Genomic DNA, 6,755 nt, shown 5'->3' with positions numbered 1-6,755 from the left:
CCTTGTTTAGTCCTGGTTTAGTCTTGGTTTAGTCCTGGTTTAATCCTGGTCTAGTCCTTGTCTAGTCCTTGTTTAGTCCTGGTTTAGTCCTGGTTTAGTCCTGGTTTAGTCCTGGTTTAGTCCTGGTCTAGTCCTGGTTCAGTCCTGGTTTGGTCTTACTTGTTTATTGTGTTACTGAAATCTGGACCTGGGATAAATTTTCTAAAATGGGTGGAATTATTAAACACACTGTTCCTCTCCTCCCGCTGCCCTGGCACAGACACAGACTGTGTCAAAGAAGTGTGACCTGATGTTCATGGTTACAGGAGCGAAAATAGTGAAAAAAAAAAATCTTCAGGATCATGTGGAGCGGTTTAATACGAACATTTTAAGACCAAAATGACGAGGGACGACAAGATCCTAATGCAAGTCAACTGGAGCCGGGGTCAGAAGGAGCCGGAAGAACCTCCTGGAGAACTTCCTATCTGACATCTGACATCCCTGACCAGTCCTCCTGTTCTGACGGCTTCTGTTTGAGCTTTTCTATTAAGACAAATAAAGTGTTTGATAATTTTAGGTTTAAATGACTCACTGTGAGTTTGACTAGAGTTTGACTCACCTTTTGTTTTCTTCAGTTAAATCAGGCTTTTATCAGCTCGTTTTGTCCTCGTCCAATGAGATTCATTTGGTCTTCCAATATTCTATGTTATTAGGTTCTTTTTTTCAGACCTAGAGTGTTATTTCATACCTGACAGTTTGGTTTTGCTCACTAGCGTCTTCCTCAGAGTCACGTGATGTTGCTGTGACGTGTCCAGTCAGCTGATTTAAACAGGTTTTGGTGCTGTCTTCCTACCGGTGGAGGCAGGACGACAGCGCCACCTGCAGTCCCACTTCCTCAGGACAGCATCCCAGGTGTGTGAGAGTAAAAAAGCCCCTCGTCCCGGTTTACAGTCCTGTGGGCACGTTTCCGTATTTCGATTGCTTCTTTAATCCAGCGGCGATGTTTGTTTTCCTCTGTCCCAATGATGTTCGCTTCATCCCAGTCCATAACGTGGTTCTCTCTTTTGCAATGGTCAGAAACGGCCGATTTGAGTTGTTCCTGTTCTGCTTTGTGTTTTGTTGCTCGTGTTTCGCCTTCGCTGTTTCCTTCTCGCATTCTGTTCTATGTTCCTTTTTTCGTGTACTGAACGCCCTCCCTGTTCCCCGATGTGTGTTTTATTGCAGGACATGCAGGGGATTTCGTATATGACATTACATTTATGCTCTGGTTCTATTTTGTTTTTTGGGTGGACGAGTATTTGTCTGAGTTTTCTGTTCGGTTTCACTGGTGTGTTGATATTGTGTTTTTTCATCGCCCTCTGTACTTTTTCTGTTATGCCCCTGATGTATGAAATAAGGAAACGTGCCCACAGGACTGTAAACCGGGACGAGGGGCTTTTTTACTCTCACACACCTGGGATGCTGTCCTGAGGAAGTGGGACTGCAGGTGGCGCTGTCGTCCTGCCTCCACCGGTAGGAAGACAGCGCCAAAACCTGTTTAAATCAGCTGAACGACACGACACAGCAACATCACGTGACTCTGAGGAAGACGCTAGTGAGCAGACCAAACTGTCAGGTATGAAATAACACTCTAGGTCTGAAAAAAAGAACCTAATAACATCGTTTTGTCCTTGTCTATAAACTGGACAACAGCACCATCTAGAGGCCAACACCGAAAACAGTCAATACACAATTCATCTAAGGCAGTAACTTGAATAATGAATAAAAAATATATTTTTAATGGTACAGAATGTAACTTTCCAGAGGCACATCATCTTAGGTTATCAGTAGAAGGTTAAAGCCATACTTTGGAACATTCTCCATGGAGTTAGATAGAAGTATTATAGAATATTTCCATGGAAACAAGCAGGAGCAAGTCCTCTTCTAGGCTCACACTGGAAAGTAACATATCTAGGTAAGTTAAAATGACTTAAATTAAGAACATTTTATATTATCGAGTTGATTCTACTTGACAAGTAAAATTATCTGCCAATGAAATAAGTGTTTTTCTTAGTTTAAGCAATTCAGCATTCAATTTTGTTTCCTATTTTAGGTGTAAAATGTTGTTGTTTTTCTTATGTTAGGTGTAGCAACATGTATTTTCATATTTTGTGTGCAGTATTTGTTGTGCTGAATTGTGTAATGCTCGTATTGTCCAGCAGAGGGGGCTGACCTCACACACACAGGATGTACGTGGTTGAACTGCTCAAACAGACTCCACTGTTTATTTATTCACATCACAGACGTGAAAAAGTGGCAAAAGCTGAATCTCTGTAACTTACTTTAGTATTTATAATCTGTAGAATGTGTGCATTATTCTGTTTTGTCACTTTCATTCTTCTCTCATGTTCCTCTCAGTGTCATTTGTTAATGAAATGTCCAACTATATTAAAACAAAATGGTCAGTTTATATTCAGTGTAAATCATACAGCCGACCTGTTTGTTAAAGTCTGAGCTCATCAGAGGACTGACCCGGGTCACTTCTCCTGCACTGGGAACAGCAGAGTGGCTCTAAACAGGAAGCTGCTTCACCCACATGAACCTTAGTCTGGTCGTCTCACTTCTGTCAGTCTGTCCCAGGGCAGCTGTGGCTACAATACTTATCTACTTGTAGCCTCCTTACCTACATACTTACTCACAGTGGTAATACTTATCTTACCACCCGAGAGAATGAAGAATGTATGTTTGGGCGTCTTGAAGTGTGCAGCATGAATCCAGAGTGAAACTTCATTCATGTTGTTCCAGATTTGATCAAACCTGAGACGTCTTACACCAGGAGAGTCAAACTCAAAGTCACACAAAAGTAAAAACTGGGACTAAGTCGTGGCCCGAACTAAATATTTATTGAAACATTTCAACAACATTTGCATTTTTTCTCTTCTTTCGAGATCTGTAATGTTAAACCTTTTCTTATTAAAATAAATATTAATAGTTTTACTTAAACATTGAATCCAGAACAAGCAGAATGTAAAATAATAACAACATTTTAAATAAATATTGTCTCTCTAGTCTGTCTGCAGCCAGCGAGCAGCTCTAATACATATTTGATATGGTCTCGTGGGCCAAATATAATTATATCACGGGCCAAATTTGGCCCCTGGGCCTGAGCTTGACATGTCTGTCTTACACAGTCGCCTCTGGTAGAGGCTCGTGTTCCCCGACCACAAGTGCTGGACTTGGACATAAAGAATCACCAGAGGTGGAGCGAGACCATTTAAGACCTTATACACTGAGCAGGTTTACATTTTCTAAAATTTACAAAACCTTAGTTATTATATTTCTGAAGTATGAGACATAATGAAAATGTAAATGGTCTCATTTTTCACATTTTTCTACAGCGTTTTTCCAAGCTCTTTACAACAAAGAACCACTCACACATTCACACACCAGTGCACACAGACACTGGGTGGGGCGGGATAAGTGTCTTGCCCAAGGACACAACAACAGCATTCATCTGTGAGAGCTGGAATCACACCTCCAACCTGTGGGTCAGTGGATCTAAACACTCAATCCATGATGTTTATGTCGAGAGCGAGATTCGAACCACCAACCTTCAGCCCAGCGGATGAACGCTCCAACAACTGAAAACATGGAGACTTTCTGTTCAATATGTTTAAAGCTTTTTTCAAAATGTGATTCTGTTGTGTTTCAGCTTGTCTTGTCAGGATTCAATGTGAGAAAAAAATGATGCTGTGGAGAAACTGGAGAAAATTTTAGCTGCATTTTCTGGCAGTGATGATCAAATGTTTCTAAAGTTGTGAATATTAACATGGAGAATTTTTTATATTTTTTTTTTTTATGTTTTTAAAAGTTAAAGTGGAGTCCAAGGTAACACCAGGAAACTTGAATTCATTTACAAACCGGAGCCCCTCAGGAACACTTTGAAACAAGACTTTGATGGACGTTTCGAAAATAGGATGCAGGCCTTTTTTTGTTTTTTTTGTTTTTTCTGAGGCTTTACTACTTTATTTGCTACTTTATTTACTACTTTATTTACTACTTTATTTGCTACTTTATTTACTACTTTATTTGCGCCCTTCTTCTTTTGGTTTATATTTCCAAACATATCTCATGTATTTCAGTTGTGGTTTCATCTTGAATCAGGAGCCCTTATAGATTTGTGACATGTTTATGATTCCCGGGGAGATAAGCGCTCGTCTCTCCGGTTTGGGCCATGGGAAAGAACCATTTGGAAGGACGCGTTACGGTTCAAACTGTCCCAGGCAAATAAGGACACTTCTGTCGACCCGCTGAGCGACCGACGCCTGGCAGAAGTGTTGTCGTCACGCGATCCCAGCACCACCGGCAGTGTCGGGGAGTAACAGATTACATGTACTGGAGTGAAGTAATCAGAGTACAAATGATGAGTAACTGTATTCGGTTACAGTTACTGTTTCAGTGAGTGGGAATTGGATTACAGTTACTTTGTTGAAGAAAATGGACACACAGAGGGATTTTCCTGTTTTCACATTTTGGGCTCCACTCATTCCACTCACTGACGGACACTAAACCAGGTCTAAACCAGGTCCAAAACCAGATCTAAACCAGGACTAAACCAGGTCTAAACTAGGTCTAAACCCAGGTCTAAAACCAGGTCTAAACTAGGTCTAAACCAGGACTAAACCCAAGTCCAAACCCAGGACTAAAACCAGGTCTAAACCAGGTCCATACCAGGTCTAAACCAGGTCTAAAACAGAACTAAACCAGGACTAAAACAGGACTGAACTAGGACTAAACCCATGTCTAAACCAGGACTAAAACCAGGTCCAAACCCAGGTCTAAAACCAGGTCCAAACCCAGGTCTAAAACCAGGTCTATACCAGGTCCAAACCAGGTCTAAACCAGGTCTAAACCAGGTCCAAACCAGGTCTAAACCAGGTCTAAACTAGGTCTAAACCCAAGTCTAAACCAGGACTAAACCAGGTCTAAACCCGGTCTAAAACCAGGTCCAAACCCAGGTCTAAAACCAGGTCTAAACCCAGGTCCAAACCAGGACTAAACCAGGACTAAACCAGGACTAAAACCAGGACTAAAACCAGGACTAAACCCAAGTCTAAAACCAGGTCTAAACCCAGGTCTAAAACCAGGTACAATATTACTGCATTTAAAATATAAAACATTACATTACTATTGTATTACTTTAAGTTACTCTCACCAAAATAACTGCGAAGATGCTGAACTTTTGCGCTGGATATGGACTGAACCAGGACTAAACCAGAGCTGAACCAGGACTATAACAGGACTAACCTCGGACTGATTCCAGGACTGAAGAGGAGGACTAAACCAGGACTGAACTAGGACTAAAACAGGACTCACTGTAGGGACGGGCTCGAAAGGTGACGCAGGAGACGGAGCAGCTCTGCTCCTCATGGAGGTAAGAGCTGCTGTCACCTGGTCGCTCTTTACAGACCCTCTGCTGCTCGGGCTCGCGGTCCTGATTTCAGCAAATATTGCAGGTACCCGACCTGGTGCAAAACCCTGCTGCAGCACGTAACTTCTACCTTCCTTCAGCGTGTCCAGAAGTCCAACTTTTTTGTGATGGTTTGCATCGTCCTCTGTCTTTTGGGTGTGAGCGCAGGAGTCTTTGTCAGTGCGAAACGTTTCGTCGACGTTGTGTATTTTGTCGGGGAGAAAACTTGCAAACATACAACACTTCAGAATCACACTGATACAGATCCAACATTTATTTAAATTTGGCAGCTGAACACATTCTGTACTGTACAGGAGACAGGAGTCCCTCAGCCAATCAGGACACAGCGGGAGGAACGCAATACGTGTTCATACACTAAAAACAAAAAGCATGCAAAATTGTACAAAAAAAAAATCATCGAAACAGCGAGACTGCGAAAGGTGAAAGCGAGAGCGAGCGAGGGACGACTGTAAACCAGGTCTAAACCAGAACTGACCCAGGTCTAAACCAGGTCTAAACCAGAACTGATCCAGGTCTAAACCAGGTCTAAACCAGAACTGACCCAGGTCTAAACCAGGTCTAAACAGCGAAGAGTTCTGCGTCAGTCCTTTCGCCCATGATCACCTTTTTTTTTTTTTTTTTTTTAATTTATTTATTTATTTAAAAGGGACAATGCATATTCATGAACATATACTTGTAAATACACCAGAATTAGCCCAAAGGCGACTTTTCATCTGTCGTCCTGCAGGTCAGAGAGACAGAGACATAAGACATAAGACATAAGACATAAGAAGACAAAACGAGTCACAATAGACAAACACACAAGCAGGACATACGAGACATTTACATAGGAGCAGAACATTAGTGGTTACAGATCCACACGGCTGCGTCTCTGGCGTTTCACGGCTGCTGATAACGCGGTGATTTTAGCGAATTTGTATGAAGAAAAACCCACCACTTCAATCCTGGTTAAAAACGCATTGTGACGCACGTTACTCACATTTGTACTGAGTAAAATATATATATTTTTTCCCTGTAACGCCACATTACTGCATTACAGCAAAAAGCAACACGTGACAGTAATTTGTTACTTTTAAGACGCGTTACTCCAAACACTGTTGGTACAATAATGTTTCTTTAGATTAAGCAGCTTTGAATCTTTTTTACCTTTAACCAGGACAACACAGAACACATCCACCGTTTGTTCTCTGTGTTCATCGAAGAACACGTCACGCTGCCTGATTCTGGAGCATTTGCAGCTCGTCACGTTACGATGATGGACGTGACACTAATGACTAAACTAACAAAAATAGCTGTTGGGATTTAT

This window comes from Boleophthalmus pectinirostris, unplaced genomic scaffold (assembly GCF_026225935.1).
Source record: "Boleophthalmus pectinirostris isolate CB_2022bp ecotype Guang Dong unplaced genomic scaffold, ASM2622593v1 HiC_scaffold_8, whole genome shotgun sequence".
NCBI classification, from domain to species: domain Eukaryota; kingdom Metazoa; phylum Chordata; class Actinopteri; order Gobiiformes; family Gobiidae; genus Boleophthalmus; species Boleophthalmus pectinirostris.
Note: the sequence above shows the minus strand (reverse complement) of the source record.